This window comes from Lonchura striata, chromosome 4 (genome assembly GCF_050655825.1).
Source record: "Lonchura striata isolate lonStrDom1 chromosome 4, ASM5065582v1, whole genome shotgun sequence".
In the NCBI taxonomy this organism is placed as follows: Eukaryota; Metazoa; Chordata; class Aves; order Passeriformes; family Estrildidae; genus Lonchura; species Lonchura striata.
The window spans coordinates 29,293,674-29,318,128 of NC_140706.1; the positions used below are offsets into that span (position 1 = coordinate 29,293,674).

General features: G+C 35.5%; 1 long non-coding RNA gene across 1 annotated transcript in view; it reads right to left on the reverse strand.

Moving 5' to 3' along the window:
- Positions 1-1,889: 1,889 nt before the first annotated feature.
- LOC146767572 (uncharacterized) overlaps positions 1,890-24,455 on the reverse strand; it is a 29,140-nt gene continuing 6,574 nt past the window's right edge. Inside the window, exons 2-3 of the long non-coding RNA XR_014954770.1 lie at positions 18,566-22,948; positions 1,890-16,968 (exon numbers count right to left, since the gene is read on the reverse strand). This is a non-coding gene — a long non-coding RNA (uncharacterized LOC146767572). The remainder of the gene's footprint in view (positions 16,969-18,565; positions 22,949-24,455) is intronic.

Genomic DNA, 24,455 nt, shown 5'->3' on the forward strand with positions numbered 1-24,455 from the left:
ATGAACAACATTGTTTTTCCTTCCTATATGATTTATAGCAGTCTCTTCATGGTCTTCATGGATCATTAGGAAGTGCAATGGCATTTAGTAGATGCTTTGTTATAAAGCCTGGTATGTCAAATAATCCTACCACACTCAGGACACAAAATAAACAGTTTCAGGTAGGTGTTGAGGTTTTTTAAGTATAATTTTAGAAAAAACAGTCCATTTCAAGTGAGCAGTAAGTTAAAACTTTGCATTATGTTTACTGCAATGATATATCTTAATACTAAAATGGAGTAGAACCATTTACTTTATAAATTTCAAAAATCACTTCTTTTCATGACAGAATATCCATTCACAGATTTCTAGTAATTATTACTTTCCTTAAGCTATTAATCATTGTAGACCTTCTCTGCTTACATTTAACAATAAAATATGAGCATTTTACCTACCCTTTTCTTAATGAAAAGGAAAAGAAAAAGCAAAATCACAGTGAGTAAGCTCTTCTCAAAGATGGAGGGGTGGAAGAAAAAAGCCATATTTGAACGTTTACAATTACCATACCTGATTGTTTTGGAAAGTGTGTTGGACCATACCCACATATATGAGAAATGTATTGGGAGAAAGAATTGCAAATGAACAACATCTGAATCTCTTTGTGTTTTTTAACCCACACTCCAAAATGAAGCCCAAAAAGTTAGAAGATATTAAAGATGTGCATTATTAGTGTACTTATTAATATTTAGAAGGTATATTAATGATAGGACATACAGTATCACTACTATTTACCATGATGTAAAAGTCTTTATCTTTCTGAAAAACTTTATCAACCAATAGCAGTGGTCTTAAAAGCAAAAATATACATGGATTATATTGGAAAAAAATAGTGATTTGAAAAAATTAGTTCCTTCATCAAAGTTCAGCCATTTAAGAGATGCATCTCCAGCTCATGAATCAATCACGTGAAAATTTGCTGTCTATGATATTGAATTTTGCACGCTTTCTTAAAAAACAACAAAAATGTAAAATCAATAAGAATAGAGTGGAAATTAATCTTGATTTATCAGTAAACCCTTTAGTGTTCTTTGGGGAGCGCCATAACATTATGTGAAATCTGAAAATCAGAAAAGAGATTTATGTTCCATTTAATTTGTCATCAGAATTCCAGGAAGTTATTTATTAACTTTTTAAAAATATGGAAAATTGAAGATTGGCTAAGAACCCAACAGTCTCTGCATTGGAAGAAACTGCATTTTTTACGTCTATCAATGCTGGCCATAGTAGAAGAGCTTAAAAAGTTCAACTATGCTATGAGGATAAAATTTTTTAAAAATAAAATTTGAAGACAACACAAGCATATGAACCTTGCAAATGCAAGAAAACATGCAATAAACTTTACCAAAGGTGGCCTACAGAGTATCATATATTTCAAAGAACTCACATAGGCTTGGACTGTATCAGTGGGGAAGCAAACTTGGAGGAATATACTAGACACTGCAGAAAGCACTGCTCATGAACACACCAACATATTTGAAAACACATGAACTGGCTTTGATCTTAAAAGGAAGCAGAGAAAGTAATAAATACATCCTACAAGGAAATGTGATGGAGTAAATCACTGATAATATCAGTTTTTGCACTTTAAATTCTTAAAAATCCCAAACAGGACAGTCAAGTAATCAATTCAGCCCTTCCAGTGCATCAGTGCTTCCTCACTCATGATTCTCTTCAGTCATAGTGATCTAATATGTGTAAACAGGTCTGTGGCATTTCACTTGATGTTAATATTCCCTGCATTTTAATACTGCAAAGAAGCAGGAGGAGGTTTAGAAGGTTCTTGTATTGCCTACAAATAAGGGAGCTTAGAAAAGCAAATATCATCCCTGACACAAGCAGCTGCTGGGAAAAAAAAAAAAAAAAAAAAAAAAAAAAAAATGAGAAGCAAGGTTGTGTGCCTTCTGGCAGAAGAGATGAAATTAAGGATGTGGGAAAGGCAGGACTAGCTCTAGCTATTAATTGGTAAAACAATTTTGTACTTAGGAAACTTAATGCATGAGAGTAGTGTCTTAGATCGAAAGATAAGAATTTTTAAAATCCAACCCTCCTGGAAGGAAACTAATGAAGAGTCCATTCTCTCCAAAGTTAATTCTATTCCCAATCTTGGAGAGAATTCCAAATAACTGGACTTCACTATTTCTCTGTAGATATATTTCTCAGCCTATCCAGCATGAATTTTTGTAGTAGCTGAGAAAATAGTTCTGAGGATCTACCCTAGTGTAATAGTAGTTCAATAGTGATTTAGAAGAACCAAGACACTATGGAGACATTTTGCTGCAAAAAGTGGAATACACCGATACACCTGAGGTGCATCACTTGCATGACTACATATTGTCCTACCTCATGGAATATACAAATGAAACCAGCAGCCAGTCACTGCACTTTGTGCCTGTGGGTTCAAGATATTGTTCCACACATTCCCCGCTCTGAAATCACAGTAACTCATTTTTCTTCTTTTTTTTCCCCAAAATAATTTTTTTCCATTATCAGAACAGCATTATTTGCACCTGATCTTCTGAAAAATCTTAAATATTAAAATACCAATGAGAGCTAAGTGAATATATTGCTATCTTTAAAACTGGAAACTGGCTAGCAGAGCCAAAGCTATCCACAAAATCATCATTTTTAGCAGACAACTAGAGTTCATATTCATCATCCTCTTTGGGGGAAACACCAAACACCACTCAATCATAGAAGGAAGAGAAAACCCATACAGTGTGGTTTTTATCAGTTTTTAGGCAGAATAGAACAAAGTTTTTCAGTTTCTCTCAGTCTTTATTTTTAATTGTTTGAATGTAAAGATTATGTCACAGATGAGATGGTAGAAGACATAGCAAAGAGCAAGGTGTCACACTTGGCATGTCAAGGATGGCTCCAAAACCAAGGATTTGATTGCTTTATGGGACAGGATAAGGGAGGGGGAGGGAAGGAAAGAGGAATGGATAGCAGTTTTGTTTCAGCAGTTTTTAACCTTGTCATAAGCACGTGTTTCAGATGAAGACCTGTACACAACAGAACAAAATTCCATTAATTCTCTCTTTCTCCTTCAGTACAATTTAGAACTGGAATTCAACTCCATAGCTTTTAAAAAGTATCCCAGCTTCAAAGGAATTAAAGATGCACCACAAAAGAAATTTGACGCAAGTAAAATCAAAACCATAGGAAGCGACTCTGCTAAACATTAATTCAAATTAAACCAAATAGAAAAGAAACACTAAAAAAAATTGAGACATTGAAACTTCCATTGATTTCAGCAAGCTTTGAATTTAGATCTTTTGAACCTAGATATTTCAAAATGAAGAAATTAAGTAAAAATTGAGGAACTAGATTCTCAAGTTAGAAAGCAAATCTGTGACTCTTCTATCTTGGCGATTAGGCTGAACTATTTTTCACTATGTTCAAGATATTAATTTATCTGAGTATCTACTACATTTTGTCACTGTCTGGATGGAAAGTATAGTTATCAATTACCTTGCCAGAAGAGTCAAGATAATGAAAATTAAAATTCTTATATAACAGACCTATTCAAATCAGCCTGTTTGATGAGAAATAGCATCAAGATCAGGGTTTGCAAAAGCCAGAAATATCCCTTGAAGTGACATAGAATAAATAATTGTAGCGTATAGCATCTGTGGTCTGAGGTAAAGTCAATAGTAAAATACACTCTTGAATTCACTAGAGTTAGGACCAAGCTCTTAAAAATTAATGCTATACCCTTTGAGGCAAGAGTTATAAGCTAGAGAGGACAATTCCTATTTTTGTATGTAAGATTAAAATAGTGTTTCACTCCCAAATCCCAAATAAACTCAAAAATCTTTAAATAAAAATTTCTCCTTAGTAATCAACTCACTATAAATCTGAACAGTCGAAAAAATATTATGGTATTTGGGGCTAAAGAGAACATGTAAAAAGTATATGTTGCCCCTCCCTATGAAAGTACTACTGAATCCAGCAACAGGATAGTGGCTAGACAGATTCAGAAATATAGAGAAAGAAATTTAAATCACAGAGGAACAGAAGAAATATATGAAAAAAAAAAAAAAAACCAACACCACAACAACCCCACATTCATGGAGCAAAATTAAGAAAAGCATAAAGTAAAACACCATGGGAAAGAAATTTGAACCCCAAGCAATAGATCTTTTTTTCTGTAGCCAAACAATGAGGAATTGTGCACCAAGAATGCACTCAGATGGTTTTTTTTTTTTTTCTACCTCTGAATGCAGCTACTGGTTCAAGTATCAGATAAATTTAAACCAAAGCATCTCTGTTAAGACAACCTATATTGCACAGAGACTATATTTACACAGCCCATAATTTTACTTATTAGCATGATAGGGCAGTTCTTTGAATCAAAGTCACATTTATGCCTCGTTGAATAAAGTCTTAACTACTGCCAGATATTAAAATGCTATTAACACAGGCATAAGATATATCTCGTACATAATTAGATTCATTAAGACAAGTTCACTCAAAATTTTGCATTTATATTTTTTTATTTGTTTATCAAGAGCTGAAAAGTAGTGGTTAATATCTTCCCATATATTTTATAATATTAATCCAAATATTATAAACTCCTCTGTGAATTAGATTAGATCTCTAGCAGCAAAGACTTTCAGAGCAATTCAATGCAGCACTTACAAACTGTGCTGATAAAAGAAACAAGAATCATTTCTTCAGTGTAACTCAGTCTGGCAAAACAAAGCCAGGGCAAAATGAAAAAAAATATATATATTACCAGGAAGACAAGACAAATAACCACACTGGCAGAAACCACCAATGCTCAAGCATGGGTCTGCATCTTTTACAGCCATGTGCTTTCTGTACGTACGTACTCGTCCCGTCAGCAAGTAACAAATAGTTAGGAATTGCAAAAAGCAACATAAAAGTTATGAATTGTCTTAAAAGTAAAAATGTCTCTTCACAATTATCAACTCATTAATGTGCAGGTACTACTTTATCACCTGCATAGCTTATAAGTAGTCTGTTCTGGTGACAAAATGCTTTTCAATATCAATAACTACTTTGGTATGTTATTACAACACCTTAATAGATAAAAGTGTATAATGAAGACATGACCTACTGAAACAAGGTTTGGAAGCATGTTTGATGTTTGATACTACGATTAAGGCCTTCTAGCTGTTTAGTGAGTATAGTCTAAACTTAAACAAAAAATAAACTTCATTATTTCGTTTGTTCTGTTGAAAAATCTTCAATACTAATTTGCTCACACCATCTGAGACACATGTATTTATTTAATCTTTAAGGATATTTGGCAAATAAGAAGTGTGAGCAGTTCTAAATTTTGCATTAGAGGCAAAATCATGTATAGGGAAAGAGTATAAAATTTAGGATAAATTGTTCACATCTATCACTACTTACATGAATATTGATACTAGTTGGTAACTGGAACTTGTATCAAGTATTATCCAGAAAATTCAGTTCTAAGAGAAGGATTTCAGTTACAATATCTGTTGCCTAAATATAAGTTCATTTAGTCAGAGCTGTAAATAATAATCCAATAAACAAGTACCCATTCAGGCTGACTTAAATATCACGAATAACAGTTGAAAAGAGAGACTAATGAAGGGAATGTAAATGTTTATCCAAAATATGTATGCTTCACAGACACTTTACATTCAAATATATATGTATTTACTGTCAGATACAGAAACAGCACATTTACAAGGGGATGTAATGACCATTTGCATAAAAACATTGTGAATATAACTCTACACAAGTCAAGAGCAAATATGTCACCAGTCCAGAGGAATTTGTTCTTCTGATGAATAGCTCCATACTTCACTATTAGCACCTCATATCTAAGCTACTATACATTTCTGCAAAAGCTGCAGAATAGAGGAAGAAAAAGGAATCAAGTAAGGCAGCGAATCAGTAATCTGTCAGGGATATGAAAACATAGTTTTCCTGATCATTAACCTTCCCATTTATTAGGGCTTGCATTTCATAACAGCAGCACATGCATGCTTCAAAAAGCAACATCATCAAATTCTGAAAGCCTACATTCACAAAAACCTCTACTGTGTGTATGTGGAGAGTCACATAGGCACACTAATCGAACTATTTGCTGCAGTACTCATTGTACACTGGTACCTGCTTGGGAGCTTTCCATTTCAATGTTACCAATCAATTACCCACACCAACACAATGAAAGGCCTCCTATTTAAATGAAAGAAGCAGACTAAATTTCATCCCATGTTACAAGTAAATTGACCTTTTAGAAACTCAAGGAAGATCTTCTCTGGGTTTCACACTAAGACCATTAAAAGTAAGCACAGTCAAACATCAAAGGATGTGTCATCTCCTTCTCTTCATGAATATACTTCCAATTCAAATCTGTCTTTTTATATGAGCTTTAAATTTTAAGCCACTCTATTGTCACTGAGGTTATTTTGTTTGACTGCTAAGGAGATGGCCTATACTAAAGGTCAGCTATCTTTAACTCCAGAAACCTCCCTCAGGATTAACCCTGAACAAGCTCTTGTACTTCAAATGTTATTCAGTAGAACTGCTAGTCATCAGTCAAAGCAACATGGAGTGTCCTGCCTGGCAGGTGCTTGTTTTCATAATGCCAAAACCAATATGTAGTTTGCCACTAGATCTAAAATAAGGAAAATTTATTGCTGTTTTAAAGCTTAAATAGTTCTAAAACTATTTTTAAAATAGTTTAAAAGTTCTCCTCTAGGCAACATTGCCCCTTTTGCAGAGCCTTGATACTCACAGCAGAGCTAATGAGAGTTCTTCTCTCCAGAAGACTGGCACCAGCAAGAAGAAGGTTCAGAGTGGTAAATCAAATGCATGGATAAAAAAATACCCAGAGATGCTTTCTGAGTGTAGAAAGTCAAAGTACATACATAGAAAGTATTACAGCACAACAGGAAACATAAGGGTACACTCCACTTTCTAAAATGATATTCAGAAACTGGAAAATAAATTAGGGAATGCATCTGAAACTAAACTCTATTAAAGCTACTATAAATTCCTCTAATGCTTCAGTAATCACTTCAGTATGTCTTTTTAAGACTCCATTAAACACTTTGTGAGAAAATTTTGAAATATAATCTTGGCATTGGCTAAACATTCTTCATCTCCATTTTAAAAGTATGCAGAGAAGTAGAAAATGAAAAGGGGATTAAATAGTTCAAAGACATTTAAGTCCAGGCTTTTGAACTTTTGTTACTGCTAACAGCAGAGAAAAAAACTACAAGTGTCCCTGAAATCTGGGCGAGAATAGGTTACTGCCTATATTTCAGTTTGCAAACTCAAGGATTTGTCTAGCAGAATGCAAGATGACAATTTCATGCATCTCATCTGAGCTACACACATTGCCTCTGCATCAGCACATTGTCTCTGAACACCATTATTTTTTATTAATTATGTACTGATTTGTGTGCCATGCCATTAACCAGATTCAGATACCATGTCATCCCATGGAGAGACTGATTCAATATTGACACAGAGAGACACATTTCCATCTACCAAATCACCAAAGATCTATTTGCTTTAAAAAGACTAATGAGTGATGGAGAGAAACGTTAGTAAAAAAAGAAGATATAAGCTGTTAATGTAGTTGATCATTCAGCCCTCTGAAAATATAATTGCAAAATTAATATGGACTCCTCTAAAGCATGAAAACACGGAGGTCACACAGCTTATAATGCAGCCAAGATTTAGCTTGTAGCTCTTAAAGTATCACTATGCCACCATGTAGTCATTGAAGTTTGGTTTTGTTGGTTTTTTTTAATCATAGATGTATTAAAATAATTTCATCACTGCCCTATTTGGAATGGTATTGCTGTTTTCTCAGTAGCTTGGATGTCTTTCTTGAAGACATAAATGTCACAAATCCTGCAACTGCAGCAGTTGTTTCTCATAGAGTTCACAGTAGCACTATTTTCTTTATATGTAGCTTCCTGTTTCTGTTCTGAAATAAAAGATGCCTATGTTAAAAAAAAAAAAAAAAAAAAAAAAGAGAGAGAGAAACTGTCTTTTTTTCTGTGCAGAGTACTTGGCCTTCACTTTTCCCTCACCTTTACTTTCTGCCATCACCTCTGTTAGATACTTCCAGATTTCCAATAAACTCCTGTCTGTTCACCCATGCACTGAACTCCATTATGATTGCTGCTTACCTGCTGCCTTCATGTTTCCTTCCTGCCTCTGGTCACAGCTTCTGCAAAGATCAGCCTCCTCTGGCCTCTTTTGTTGTTTTGTTATTAAAAAAATATCACACAAACAATGGCCAGAGTAGTGCTAAAACGAAGATGAAAAAGCATCTGATAGCCAGAAGCAAGGTCAGCAGGAATTGCTTTTCTAACATCCCAACTGGGTCCTCCCTTAGGAGGCAGAAATCTTCATTCCTTATCAATTCCACAAACAGCAGAACACTAAGAAAATGTTTTTGTGGATTTATCTGGGAAGCATTTTAGTTCTATGAATTACATTTCTGGCTTCTCAATCTACATCCTCTATCTCTCAGAGTAAAACACATTGCATTGGAAACAGTAGCACCAGAGTTAGCTGTCAAGTCCATTTTTTGAATAAATCAGTTATTTTTCCATTTTTCCTTAGTTATAATTGTGTACTCTGCACTACTTTTTAAAAGTTCTTCCAAGACAAAAGACACAAGTTGCAAGCCCTTTAACAAGCTGTAAAGTAGTAGATATTCATAAATTCCTACAATTTCTTGTAAAGATGAAATCTGATCTAACATGGACACACTCTGTACCCTTTAAGAATTCAGTGTGAATTTTAAATATCATCTCCTGTTGATTTCCATGCACAATTCAATTCATTTAAGTACATTATACAACTATCCTTTTTTTCTACAATCACAGCAGCTACAGAAGCTAGGCTGATTTGAGTATAAACATTTCCTTTCACCTGAGAAATAACTATATTCCATTCTTATTCTCATTTGTTTTTGTCTTCTAATCTTATTTCTAAGGAAAAAAAAAAAAACTCTCCCCAAAAAGAAATGTGTAATTATCTCCTACTTTTGTTACTTGTTCACCTTTACTTAATAAAATCAAAGTTTGCTCCCCAAAGACATACTTAACTCTCATATACTTTCCAAGATTCAGAAAAAACCAACACAATGTACACTGCAATGGTTTTCTAGTTCTGCAATGGCTTCCCAGTTCACAAAACAGTGAATGATCTTTTACTGTTTGGAACAAAAGGGAAAACGTTGAAGTTATGCAAAGATATTGGTTTTGCCACAGTTGTTCTCCTTCTGATTTTTAAAAGGTAAAAATCTTTAGTAAAGGCTAAATTTCAGCACCTCTCTCACAATTCACCACCACCACAGTAATTTAAAAGGTACTTTTTTAAATGATTTTTTTTTTCCAGCTGGCTAAGCAAATCAGCTCCATATGGATGTTGCTTTTCTGTAGACTATTTTGAATTGCTCAAGTGATGGAGACAGAGGTGGCTAAACTAAAGCTGGCAGAAGAAAGAACTTTTATAGTAGTTGCCACTGAACTCTTCAGTATGCTGGCTCCTTCAGAAAGTGACATATTCTGAAAGGAGTCTCCCGCTCAGTCTTTGAACTGTTTGATTTTCTTTGCAAGGACTATGCTTTTCATGCAACAGCCAATAATGTACAGAAGAGAACAAAAAGAATTCTATCTCTTGCACAGATCAACAGAAGTCAGTCCTCCTCTCACACACACTAGATGCTAAACTCCAAGCATCAGTGATCTGACCACTAAACAGAGATTTCAGAATCAGAATTACAGAGTTCAGCAATTCTTAATGTAAAAAATAGCTTTAAGGTACTTTGGGAGGAACTGAAACCCTCAGAAGATAGAGTAAGGATTCCCCCTAATGGAGAAAGTGTAGACTTTCCACAGACTCCACATTTTGGCTTTAAGTCATCTTGGAATGTTAGCAATATTTTTAATGCACGAGGAGTAGTTGCAATCTTGCTAACATTGTTAAGGGCTGCTGAATATAGCCATTATTAAGCTTGAAGAGAGGTGACTGAAGAAAAAAAAGTCGGGGAAAAAGTAGCATGCTTTATTTGTCATAAAAGCAGAAAAATTAATATTACTGAAATTAAAATGTGACTAAATTAAGAACTGGACATAGCAAGGTATTACAGCTACTCTCCTGGCCTCATATTAATTATTACTACAGTCATCAGAGGACTTCTTAAAGACACACTGGACATAATTTTGACTTCATAGTGTTGCATTTAAGGTGATATCTCATACCCACAGCATGGTCTGCTATGCAGGTACAATCATTCCTTATTATCCCATAAGATATTTCCAAATAACAAACTAGAATCCAGATAAGGTCTCCAGATTTTAAATTGCATATATTGCCAAATATGAAACTACTTCTTTTTGTACTTAAGTTTCATATTCTATTTACTTGTGGCTGTTTTTTTAACACTCTCTTCTTATTAATATTATTGAAAGTTCAAAGCTGAATCACTGATTGCTTTGGGTTAAAAAAAAATATATTTATTTTGGAAAGCTATGTGCTAAAAGTACTTATATAAAATATTTTGTAGATTTTACAAGCAAGTTTCTTACTATGTAGACTTTCATGAAAGTGGCTATACCTACAGAAAAACTACAGAATAATAGTATCAGGTTATCATGTAACCCTGTGTAAGGTAAAGCTGGACACTAGAAGAACTGTTAGTTTTAAAACTATTTACTTCTACAAATTAAACTGCAAATTCCTGACACTGTTCATCTAGTTCTTTCACCTAATACAATCACAGTACAAGAAAACAAAGATATTTTTATGAAGAAAACCTAGTTCATCCAGAGATGAAAATAACCTTATTACTTCAGTTAATAAGGCATTCTTTGATTTTTAGAAATGGTAGTTATTAAACATAGCTACATTTTTTTGTCATTTTAGTCTGTGTAGAAAATAAGGATGTTTTAATTAAAAGCAACTACCTAAGGGACATTTTATCTCATCCTGTGAATAAGAAATATTGAATAAAAGCATAAGGGCAATGGGAAACTGGTTTATATAATGTCCACACGACACCCTGTAGGATTCACATATTCTTCCAAAGCATCCAAAAGCAGTTTAAAAAAGCTAAGCTTTAGTAATCTAAACTTAAAATCTATAGCTTCAATATCCAATAACACTGCAGATAACAGGCTTACTTCTGAAAAGATTATGACTTATGGATGTGCCATTTTCTCCCTGGCCATTCTTTCTATTTTAAAATATAAAATAAATGTAAGCAAAATTTTCCAAATTTATCACCTACTTTGCAGGCAAAAGTTACTCAAGCTTTCTCAGAATGCTAAAGGCATTTCAAAGGAGTGCATGTAAACCAGGGGATTTCTTCAGTCTGCATAACTATAGAAGGACTTGTTTAGTCAGAGATGCTGTTTTTGGAGGCACAAATTTACTGGCTTTATTCCCCAAGAACTTGTCCTTGATATGAAACCTGGCTGGCAACAGTATCTACTGGACCCCATAACTGTTCTTTATTAGCTGCTTCTGAATAAAATTATATTTTGAGTTTGCTTCTTCCCAGAGCAGTTACAGGTATTGATGTAAGGTGCAAAGCACAACACATCCTCCACTCAGAAAAACCACAGTTAACAGGATGATCTGATGGATTCCACAGATTTATATTTTACATGTGAAATTCAAGCAGTGCTTGCAGGCAGGTATGTGGAAGTGTATAAATACAGCTCCAGGGAAAGATAGACTGATTTTAAAATCTTTAAGTCAAACACATGTGTAATATAATGAATATTTACATTTGGATTCTGATTCATGCCATGAGCCCAGTTATGATCCTATTTTCGTCACTTTTTTTATTAATGGAAGAACTTCATCCTCTGCTCTTTTCTCTCACCACAGAAAGTAAGACTTTGCAAAGCTGTATGTTGAGAAATCTACAACATGATCAGAAAAAAAAATTCCTGTAGTCCATGAAATTTTTCAATATCAGGAAAGGTGGAAGATTATTTTTTTTTTAATCTTTGCTAGCTTATGATTCTTGCATTGATTCACAGTTAAAGATTTTTCTGAAAAAAAACATAACTTTTCAGAGGCATAAAGGAGAAATTATAGCAAATATCTACAAAAATTAAAAAACAGCATTAAATACATATAGGAACAATAAGAAGAAAAATTATAACAATTATGATGCTATGTTGTTTTGCCCTGACATAAAAAAAAAATTGGTTAATAAGCGTAGAGGAGAAGATCATAGTATTCACATTTGCATTCTTATTAAGCTTTGTTATTTTGCAGATTAAAAAACAAAGGTTGAAAGATTAGAATATTGGAAAGTCAGCTTTCTCTGTAGACATATATTCATAATAGAGCACAGTGCTATGGATTATTATTCAAATGGATAACTTCAAATCTTAAGGGAATATTGGTTTTCATTACTATATTCTGCATAACTTTGTTCTGGGGAACTAATTTGCCTGAAATGGAATAATTTAATTTGAGGCAAAACAAAAGAGGTGAAATCCCTCCTTAGGCTTTTGGAGCTCATGGTCACAGTGCAAGATTGCAGAAACATCCCACCTGTTGTGGCGGGACAGCCAGGGAGATGATGTGTGTCCTTATTGCTGTTGATGCTCAAATTCAGTTATCAATGAGGTCTCCAGTGTTGGTGCCCTTCTGCTGATCTCACCTCTTAGGCTTTGTGGTGCCTTTTAATTCTTTCTTTTAATCCACCATGATCTGTGGCCACTTTCGCACTCTGTCCAGGCTGATTGTTCATTGTTCCTGGCACCTCAGTTCCCAAACTGACTCGGGGATAACTGCTCACTTTGTGCTTGCTCTGCAGCTGTCTTAACTGCAATGTTTGTCACATTATTTACCTTATGGCCTGATAAATGTTAAATCAGCAATTTGCTAAATATGCTTATGCTAAATCCATATAACCATAAGGCAGTAATCAAACAGTTGATTTAGCAATTCAGCTAGTATCCGTCTTGCCATTGGAAATGCTAAATATATCTGTGCAAGGCTGGCAATTCATCTCAGCTTGAGTCCCCTTCCCTTTGCCTTGGTCCATAACCTCTTCCTACTTTCAGATCTTTTCCCATACAAATGCAGAACTTTGCAGATATATAGACCCTGAATAGGTAGCTACCAGAATACAGTGCAAGCCTGAAGTACCTTCTTATTTTGAGGGGTTTTTACACAAAAAATATTTAGTAAAAATACAAATATAGAAGCCGAAACAAACTGCTGAAGGCAATCAAATTTCTGGTGGACTGAAACGTTTATAACTTTCACACCTCTGACTATATACAAGATCACATGCTGTATGTAAATGCTGTCACTTTAATTCTCCTGAATACAAACACAAAAGAAATGGGAAGCAACCAGAAAGAGCAGAGGCATGGACAGCAACATGTGAAGAAAGAAGAACAGCAACAAAAGCCACAGATAAGGAGAAAAAAATGTGATGAGAAGGGATTTTGATTTCTCAGAGAAGGGTGAGTGTGCAGAAAAGGTTCCCAAGAGGCCATTTAGGAGTATATCTGAGGAAAATTGAGGACAGAATGGCTGTTTGAGCTTTAAGCCACAAATAACCACAAAGTCATTTTCCATAGTTCATTGTGGGGATGAAGGAAGGATGGAAGATGAAGAGTCAAATTCAGATTAGTACAGAACTGTTTTGTCTGGAATGAGTCAGTGAGAATACAAGAGCTGTTTCAAATTATTTTGGCTATCACCATAATACTGTTTTCATAATTAGGGTTATTTTATAATATTTCCAGAATCACAACTGAATCTTAGCTTTCTAGTAAGTCTGTATTTCTTTTGCTTGTAGGAAAATGGAATGCAAAGGTGCAAATCATACAAGATCAAAACAATCAAAATTTGCTTGCTTCCTATAATGAATATATTTAATAACAACTGAATTGTTAAGCAAGGCAATTTCTCAAGATGTTTTTATATATCAGACAGCACTACAACACATCTGAGAAGTTACTTCTATATAAAACCACAAACAATACTGTGATGGTATGGTTTATTAGTAGTACATGAAACCTTATGCCTTCTTTTCCATGCTGACAATAAAGTGCCTGTATGGGAAATCCTGAGCAAGGAGGCCGCTGGGCATATCTAGGAGCGTTTAGACAGCAGGGTGCTGCTGCAGGGTGCCCTGCATGGGAGAAGGTTGTGACAGGACCAGCGCTGGTCTCACCTTCTCCAGACAGTTCTGCAGCAGGTGGAGACCACTCATTGCTCACCAAAACTTACACCAGCTGAGGAGCTCATGGCGCCGCTGCTCAAACACGTTAATAAAAGTGGCATCCACAGGGACAGAGACATCTAAGAGTAGGAGGAGAGGACATGTATAAGAAGATAAATGAGGCAAAGGCCTTAGAGAACTGTGAGGGTGAAAAGAGAGGACGATAAGCAAGAGAGACAGGTGGAAGACATTTTGAGGGATGCAGCTTGGAAACATGGTCTTGGAAGGAGCTGCCCCATGCAAGAGGAAGGAAGTCTGAGACACACAAAAAAACCTCAAACCAAAGAACCACAAAAACCCCCAGCCAAACAAAAACCCAAGAAAACTAAAACAAACAAAAAAAAAAACCAAAAAAAACCCCCAAAAGCACCAACACCACCAACAGACTTTCACTGGGAAAAATAACGGATGAAACTAACAAAGCAGTGACATTTTCTTTATGTGTTGTGCCTCTTTTGGAAACAAGCATTCTTTTTCATCTGGTGATGTTTATTTCAGGCAGCAGAGGGAGACTTTTATTCAATGGAGCCACATTCAAGTCCCATCATTCACTCTCGAGCCTGGCATTTGGGGGATAATTGATTTAAAGGTCAAGGCCAGCAAACCAAGAAAAGATTATCCAGGAGAATGTTTGCTCTTTCTTCTTATTCAGAAGGGATGGAGAACTAAGATCTTTTGCCATCTAATTGTCACTAACGTTTTCTTCCAAGAAAAAAGAAAAATGTTAATCCATGCTTATCTTTCCTCATCTCAGCATTGGTTTGCAAAGGCCTTGAATGTTTTCAACAAGAGGTAGTAAAGATTTGGCTGCAGAAGACAGGATTTCTTTTTTTCTTTCCAGGACATGAAACAGCAAGTCTTGCAAATAATGGCTATTTACCCCCAACTCTTTGCACTGTTGCCTCCATCTATGTACTGTTGCCATTAGTATTGAGAGAGCCATTGTTCATTGTAAGAAAATATAAAAGAACATCATTATAAGTTCAGATTTCTACAGTGGCTTTCTGGATGGGTTTTGATCAATGCAGAAGGACTGCCTGAAAAGAGAAACACTCTCCAAGAGAGTGTATTACACAGAAAGAGAATGCCCTGACACTGAAAGGAACTGGGGGGAAAAGCCATACCTACCACTAGGCTAGACAAAGGGCACAGGTCGAGGCCTTTTCTTTGAAAACACTGATTAATGTGAGGTCCTGTTACCTGCTATAATCATCGTTTTGTTCTGAGTGAAAGCTTTTCTACATTCCTAATTTGTCTTAGGGATGGTAAAAAAGAAAAAACTGTCTACCTCAGTCCAAGGGTGAGAGTTTCATTTTGCCTTCAGTTCAAAGTGGTGAATACAAAGGATTCAGGTTGTCGTACAAATGTTGACCAAGTGATTCCCGTGACAAGCAGACCCTGTGGCTCACATCACTCAATTATTTAATATTTAGCTTGATAAGAAGAGACATGTAGGTTGTTTATAAATAAAATGTTATTATGGCAGAATTAGCAAGAATAGTTACATTCTGTAAAAGAAAAATCTCCATTTATATGCACATGTGTAGTCACCTTATTAAGGAGAAGAAGTCTCTGAACTTGATTTTTCACTGTGAAATATAAAACATGCTTGCAATCCCTGCTTTCTTAAAATTAGTCAACTAGGTATGCAGGGGTCTTGATGCTGTTGTCATTTCTACTAGATTAAAACAGGATTTATGGACATTTGAGGCAGGAGGGGAGCTCAACACCTTTGCTAGTGACAGAACAGCAAGAGGGAACCCAGGACAGACAGACTTCTAGGAATCAGGGGCCTAAACTAATATAGAATTAATACATATTACAAACCACAGGATACAAAAAGTAAAATACAACAAAAGACTCCATTAGTAGCAGTTGTGGAGAGAGTAAAGTCTGTACTCGGATTTTGTCTACATAACAGCAAAAAGGAACAGTTTAACTACTTCTAATACAAGGAGTCACTGACACTACAGATGTGTCCTGCCTAGGGTGGGAAACTTTGGAACTATCACCACACAAAATATAATTACTTTCTCCATTATCAGCAGATATTTTGCCCAAAAATTTAAATAGATTCAATAAAGGTGTGATGTCCCATGCCACTCAAACATCTACTTTCTTTAAACTCTGTCCAAAAATGGAAGCCCAGGGTTTTTTTTTTTATTCTATCAGAATATTCTGTCTTTCAGCTTAATGCTGGAATTTGGAGATGGCACAGAGTAGCTGACTTGTGTGCTGCTCTGAAGCATGGAAGTTATATTAATCACAAAGCATGTACAATATCTGTCACCTGATACAAGCATACAATAAAAACAACTAGTTTTCTAAGTATTTTAATTTAATACTACAGGAAAAGTCAAGAACAAATACTCTCATAGGCTATGAGACCATAAATCACAAATATTGTCAGGGCTAAAGATAGAGTGTGAAAGTCCCTTCACAAATATATGGAAGGTGACAGCAACAGAAACTTTTATCTCTGTTGTTACTTCCAGCAAAAGCCATTAACATAATTATTAACTGGAAAGTAATATAACTTTTTGACTGTGAATGAACAAGCCAGACAGTATTCAAGAGTTAGGAGACTTGAAAAAAGGAAACAGAATCCAGCTTTTGTTTTGGCTTGTAGACTCAACTTCACCTGCACACCTTGGGCAAGGAGTTTTCTAGCCATTCTGCACTTCTGATGGTTAGCCCTACAAATCAAACAATAAACAAGTTCTTTAGTAAATAATAGTGGTTAAATAACAAAACTCAGCAATCCCAGTATCAATGAAGTTCAATGCACTTTGTATACTACAGAAAATCCCTGCTCACCTAACATCTCAAGCTACTGACTGAAGTGAGATAACTGACCATTTATTGGACTGATAAATCAGGTGAAGTATTGCTGATGCTTTATACAATACTTCAAGTTTTATCAATGGCCCTTTTAACCTAACTTCTAGAGTGTGAGCAGCTATTCTTGAGCATGAAATAGATGGGATTTTAAAAATAAAAGCATTTTCTTACACAACTCAATGTTTGGCCACCATTTGATGCCTCAAACATTCACAAAGCAGTTCATGGCAAACAGTGATCTATAATGAAGATTAAATAACATTTGCCATTTTACTTTCCTTAAAAAAAAAAAGAAAATGCCCCCTGCCCAGGTTATTTTTGTGAAACCTCAACTGTATCTGTTAAAGCCAACCACTCATGTTAACATAACAATGCTGTTCTCCTCCTCCCTCTCTCCACACACACATACCCATATTTAAAGTCAATTTTGTATCTTTCTCATACTTAAATCTTTACATTTCTCACACAGATTACACTTTTTTCAGATACTCTGTCATCTATGAACTTTATCACAAATACTGCAGCTTGCATGGAAGCACCCCTTGTGCCATGCAAACCTCTCTAGTCATCTCAATGAAAATTCCCCCACATTTTGCCCACTTAAAAGACCAGAGAAATAATTTGGATCATCTACACACTTGGTGGCATTTAGCTGCTACAGGCAATACCAGAAAGCTATCCAAGAGAGCTAAATAAGCCAGCTTATATACAACAAAGTCGCATTGAATCGGGTAAGTATCCCATTCTTGCTGACTATGAAATAGAGACAAATGAAAAATGAGACCAAGGAAGTGAAACAGATTTCTTCTCTGTACTGAACAAGGTGAAAGTCCTGATACAAGTTACCCCACATTGCCAGTAGGAAATGTAAATTTTGGACTGTTTTTCTGCATTTCTCATTTGTGATCTCTGTCAGAATATTGCAATTCAAACATTCTTACAAACCAATTACATGCTTCGACAGGGCTGCACTATGTTAGAAAAAGATTGCATGTACAAACTAACTGACAAAACATGGAAAACATGACACTTTAATGCATCCGCAAGTTACATGATTTTTTTTTGTTGTTGTTGATTTTAAGTTTGTCCATGACATTTTATTTCATCAATTAAAATATGTTCTGATAAGACTGCATGCTACCTTTAGGTAAACCAAATTAATTCACTGATTTATGTTAATCTGAAGTGAGGTGGAGCAAAGCATAGGAAAACAGATATAAACTCATGAGATAGTAGGTCTGTTGTATCCTAGACTTGCCCTGATGCAAGACATTTCCCCATGATGTGTAGACAGCTCTGGACTTTTAAGAGGAAGGCACCCTTCAACAAGGCCAGATCGAGTCACAGGAATGTGACCACAGCTATCTGCAAGCCTAAATGCCATTTTCTATCCTTTCATTTTCACTGGAGCTTTGAAGTAAATATGAAAAGAGCCAGAACTGAGCAAATTACCTGAGGACTGAAACATTTTTGACATAAGTCTCAAATGCAGTTCAAGCCTTTTATACTTGTTCTTCGTTGTTCTAGTTTTGTTTCATCTCAGAATGTGAGTGATGGCAGTGATGATAGAAAGATTGGACAGCTGGCCTCTATTCCCTATGGTGGATACAGATAGAAACACTGTGAGATGCCCTCTTTCAGGAGCCTCAGAGCCTGTGCAGCAGAAACATTTAACTATTTCTTTCTGAAGGAATTGTGCAACAGGAAGGATTCATTTCTCATCCACTACTTCAGCAGGTTCTGTATGCTAAAAGATTTCCTCACTAAGTGAAAAGTCTGTAATTTCAAACCCAATTGCAAGTAACGTGCCAAATTTGTTGTGCCAACATGAAAAATTCTCAAACCCCCTTACTGCCACAAATCCTAGTAAAAAGTTTCTCAGCAATCTCTGCTTTGACCCATTCACAAAACATGAGAAGATGGTTATATTTTAAAAATTATGCACTAAGTCTAGGATAATGAAATTTGCAATGAAATCTAACTTAGAGGTCAAAGCAATTACTTATTCCAAGTATCATCCTCTATAAAACATCTTTACCGAGTTCTGTTTCTCTCTATCCAAATGATAGTTGCCCCTATTAAACTACTTTACCAGTCTATGTTTTGCTTCAATTACCACCAACCATATGTCTTATGGCATAAGAATAAGGACTACATCACAATACAAAAGGATGGAACCAAGACTGGACTCTCATATTTTCTGCCTCAGCACTTTCAAAATCTGTAGAGTAAGGTAACTGTTCTAAGAAACCAATTTATTTTCCCCCATTGCATCACTTACAGGTTGAAGCAAGAAAAAGGACCTATTCACACTCCTGCTGGCACAGACAAAATAGGGAAATACACTGAAAATTTATCAATTTTTTAATAAAACTTTGACTCATATTTAAACCACAGTTTAGGGCTTTTAACATCACCTATTAAATGTGAGCAAATATGTAACACTTGATGGATATGGTTTTTTCAACACTCTTACTTAGTAATTACACATCCTTCTGGAATAATTAGATACAATTAATTATTAGATATATTATTGTATGCTATGCTAGATGTAGCAAGAATGAAGCTGTTCCACGAGACAAGGCCACTGAAGAAAGCAGGACAGTGCCCTCACTGTTGGGACACAGTCCCAGGACCAAGCAGGGCTTGGGTTGTAACTATCAAATACAGGTAAGGCCTGAGATCAGACCAGAAAAACCATTCAGGATCAGCAGGGACAAAGACACAACACAGATCTGCCCTTGGCTCAGGTAAGGGCTGAAGCCCAAGCCCATAATAGTCCATGGGTTCTGGTAGGGGCTGGACAGTGCAAGTTTTAGTTCTATCTCCCTAGAACATCAATGATTATTTATTAGAATACTTAATAACCATAAAAGGCCAAAATATTTCACAGGTGAAAATAAGACAGATGTTAAGTACTCTTTAAAAAACAAAAATACCATCAAAATCATCTCCTCCTTTTCTTATTCAAGTAATACTGGATAATAAGAATTCTCAAAAAAAAAAAAAAAAAAAAAAAAAGCAGCAACTGTTCAGACAGTAATATTAGTAAGTTATTGTAACACCTTTCTCTCCTGCTTCCCATTCTTAATGTGGCTTCTGAAACCAAAAAGGCAAGGGCATTATATACAGCCTCAGTTTACTAGCAAACAACAGCCTGAGCATAAGAACAGATATACAGATGGCAGTGATAGACAGAAACTTAAAAGGAAACAGGATAAAAATAATAACTACACACAGAGGCCTCTTGCACAGCTGGCATCTAAGAGCCAGACTCAAACTTTTACAAAGAATGCAATCCTAATTCTTTCATTTCACTATAATGTTAACACCTGACATGGTAGGCTTTCAAAGATTGTGATCAGTTATTTTATTCTTGAAGCACATTAATCTTACATCAGAAAAGGTGTGGCTTTTTGGTTTTTTTGAAAATCTATGTCAATTATTTAATACTTACGTTCTATTGGCAAAACAACTAACTTCTTGTGGGAATAACCTAAGTAAATAGTGTTCTTATTCCTTTTGAAATACCCTCACCTCTGTGAGTTCTTAGACACCTGTATACTAGTAATAATACACAACAAGGTTACTTTAATTTAAAAAAAATAGAAGAAAGCTCTGCTCCAAGGAATGTACAGTCTATACAAATGTAGGACCAGCAAATGGGTAAAATATCAGATTAGAGTACTACATTGCCCCTGGAAATGGAGGAACTTTATCACTTGAAGAAGCAGAATAAGAGATATAAAGACAGAACAGGTCGTGTACCACTTATGCCAGATTCCCTGTGATATCCAACTTTAATTTTATTTTACTGGTGTTAAACGTAATATTAGCTACATGATAATTTCTTCATACTCTGTTGCTTCTAAAGTGGTTTGCCACTGCAAAATATTAAAGTAGGCTGTTTTGTTACTAATTTTTATAATATTTGCATTTATAGCTTCATAAGCTACAAATGTAAAGCTCTCCATATGTTATAGAGCTTTACCAAATTAAGTTTAGCTTACCTGTAATATCTGAAGCATACACATGTTAAATCATGGAGTCATAGGATGGTGTGGGTCAGAGGGTACATTGTAAAGTCATTTAGTCCAGCCCTACTGCAATGACCAGGGACATCTTCAAGTAGATCAGTTTTTTCCAAACATCATCCAAGCTGACCTTGAATCTTTCCAAGATTTCAACACCTCTCAGTAACCTGTTCTACAGCTTCCCCACCCTCATTATACAAATCTTCTTCCTTATGTCTAGTCTTACCATCTTTACTTTAGTTTAAAATCATCACCCCTTGTCCTATTGCAACAGGCCATGCTAAAATCATTTCTTATAGTTACTAAATCTTTTTTATAAGTACTTAATCATTTCTTTAAGTACTGAAAGGCCATGATCAGATCTCCCCAAAGCCTTCTCTTCTCCAGAGGTGCTCCCACCCTTTGATCACCTTCATGGTCCTCCTCTGGACCCGCACGAACAGGACTCCAGAGCAGAGAGGAGAGTCCCTTCCCAACCTGCTGGCCATGCTTTTGGTGCAGCCCAGGGTAAGGCTGGCTCCCTAGGCTGTGAGTGCACAGAAACACCTCATGTCCTCTTTTTCATTCACCAGTACCCCAAGTGCTTCTCCACAGAGCTCCTCACAACACTAATTTTCTGAGTGCTATAGAGTGGAAATAGAACATAAATTTCCTAATTTTTGATCCTGGGATCACGGTTCAAAAGTAGGTAATTCTGGACAAGCAAGATTTGGAAAAATTAATAAGCAAAATGATGTAGCATCTGTTGGGAATTTGGACTGAGATCATTGTTCCGCTGACAATATTAGATGCCCTTTTCTCCATTCTACTCATGAAGAACCATGGCCAGATAACACAATTTAATTACTTATGTGCCAAGAAAAGGCCCTTAGGTTATAATTTTTCATATTTCCTATAGCAAATTGTGTCATATCTTCCAGAGAATTGTAGACATCTTAATTTACCAATCATAGCAACTCCTATTTATGTTAAAGTCCAATCACAAGAGAAAGGCAGTAGATGTGTTGGATCAAATTCTCTTGAGCAAAATGGACTTTCAAATATTGCATGGAAAAATAATCATACAAAAGCCCTTTCTAAAGATGTAGGAGTCTCAGAAACTGGGGTCCAGTTTTCTAAAAAAAGTTACCCCTCAAAATCAGGTAAGTAATTTTTTTTCCTTATGAGAAGCCACAGAGGACAGAGAAAAAAGAAAAATAAGGAAATTAAAGGATGGAGACTTACTGATAACATTTTTTGGGAAGCAGAAATATTTTGTGGATTTCAGAAAGGTAGTCAGACATTTGGATGAAGATTTGGCTATGTCTGCTTTTTTAACTCAAGAACATTGCTTCATCATGTCCTGGCTTTGGCCAAGATTGAGTTAATTTTCTTTCTAGTATCTGGCAATGGGCTATGTTTTGGGTTTAGGATGAAAAAAATATTGATAACACATGGATGTTATTGCCAAGTACTGCTTATACAAGTCAAGGACTTTTAAGTGCCTCATGCTCTAAGGAGGTGCCCAAGAAGCCATGAAGTAGCATAGCCAGGACAGGTGACCCAAATTATCCAAAGGGGTATTTCAAAGAGCAGGGCAGAATGGATAGTGATTACCAAATGAGGGATATTTTTTACTGCTCAGTATGGAGAAAAAAGAAACCACATGAAAGGGCATAAATACAGAATTTGCTTTCCTTCACCTCCTCCAACGGTTCTGTGTCTTCCTTCAAATCCAAGGACATCTGCCAAAGGCAGAAACCACCAGGAGCAAGTGATTCCTCCTGTCTTTGCCATATCGCATCTGGGACAATGGCTAGACCTAGAATAAAGTAACAGGGAGAATATAACCCAGGCACAGAGGCAGAAAGAGAAGAAAAAATATCTACATGAAGCTTAGAGCACAGACCAAGGACTTTCATGAGAAACCTAAAAGGGAAGCAAAACACTTTCATACCCGTTCCTTTTCATCAATTAAACAAAGCAGTTAATTTATGCCATGAATTCCAGCTGAATTTTGACTTACTGAATTGGCAGCACAATAGGTTTACTAATTCCTGGCAAGCCACTTATTTAATGTACTTAGATACCAGGAAAAAGAAGAGTACAGCCTTATCATACAGCTTATACAAAAACAGAGCAAAGCCAGCTCCAAAACATTTCTCCATAGTGGATGGTCTTAAATCTGTTATTTCAAAACCAGCATATTTTAAGTTCAAATGCATTTTTTAAGAGCTCATATCTGGAATAAAAAAATTAATAAAGAATGCTATAAGTGATTGAATGAATTGTGGATCTATTCTAGACAGTTGTAACTGCTCTTAATCTGGGGACATTTTGTGTGAAATAAAATACTTCACTTAGAGATTACCTTTTTTTAAAGGTTTTTAATGATAGACAGCTCTATAATACTAAATACAGATGCTTTTCTATTTTTAATGCCACATGAATACTGAAAATAGCTGTTAAGAGTCATCTTGAGCAAATTTATATTTCTTCTGGTTTTAACATCCACATTTCTTTCAGCAAAGACTAAACACTGACAACCCTGTAGCTTTTTTCCCTTTCTGTTCAAACTTCTCTGGCAATAAACTAAATCTCTTTGCTTTTCTTTCCTTGCTTGATTATTGTGCACAAGTTCAACTGCCATCCAGCATTCAGTTATCTTAGCAGCCTGCTTTTGATAACGTAATTTCACTTTCTAACTTTACTTTTTGCCATACCAATTTATTCCTAACATTGTGTTGCTTATTGTGATACATGTAGTAACAAAATATTTAGCTAAAACAGATTGAGAAATGCTATATTCCCAACCTAATGTTACTGAACTTTCATTTTTTCATATTATCATTATGTTTACTGATGACTTGCTGTAGTGGAATATAGAAAATACAGGTAGATCTTCATTCACTCTTAAGCAGCACTTAGCATTTCTTATGGAAGTTGTACTATATAAATCAGATTTCTATTTTATCAGTTAAGGCTCATCTCATTCATACTTGTCATGCTACAGGCTGTCAAGCATTCATCAAGTGCTAAAGATGGCCAAAATGGCTGATCATAACTGCTAGCACAGACAAAAAATATTAAGCAGATAACTTGTTGTGGCCAGAGGGAAGAGTTCAGGGTTTTCTTCCAAATTCTCCATGCATTCTCTTTTTTCTGGTCATGCCATAACCACTTTTGTTTGTCTAGTCTGCCAGACTGTTAAAGCCAAAATGCTGAAGTTGGTAGTATGGTAAAGCTGAATTGCCACCTATATAGTCTTTTTCTCAATTATTTGAAAGATTATGTTTATAAAACAGATTTACACTTTGTAAATTATGTAT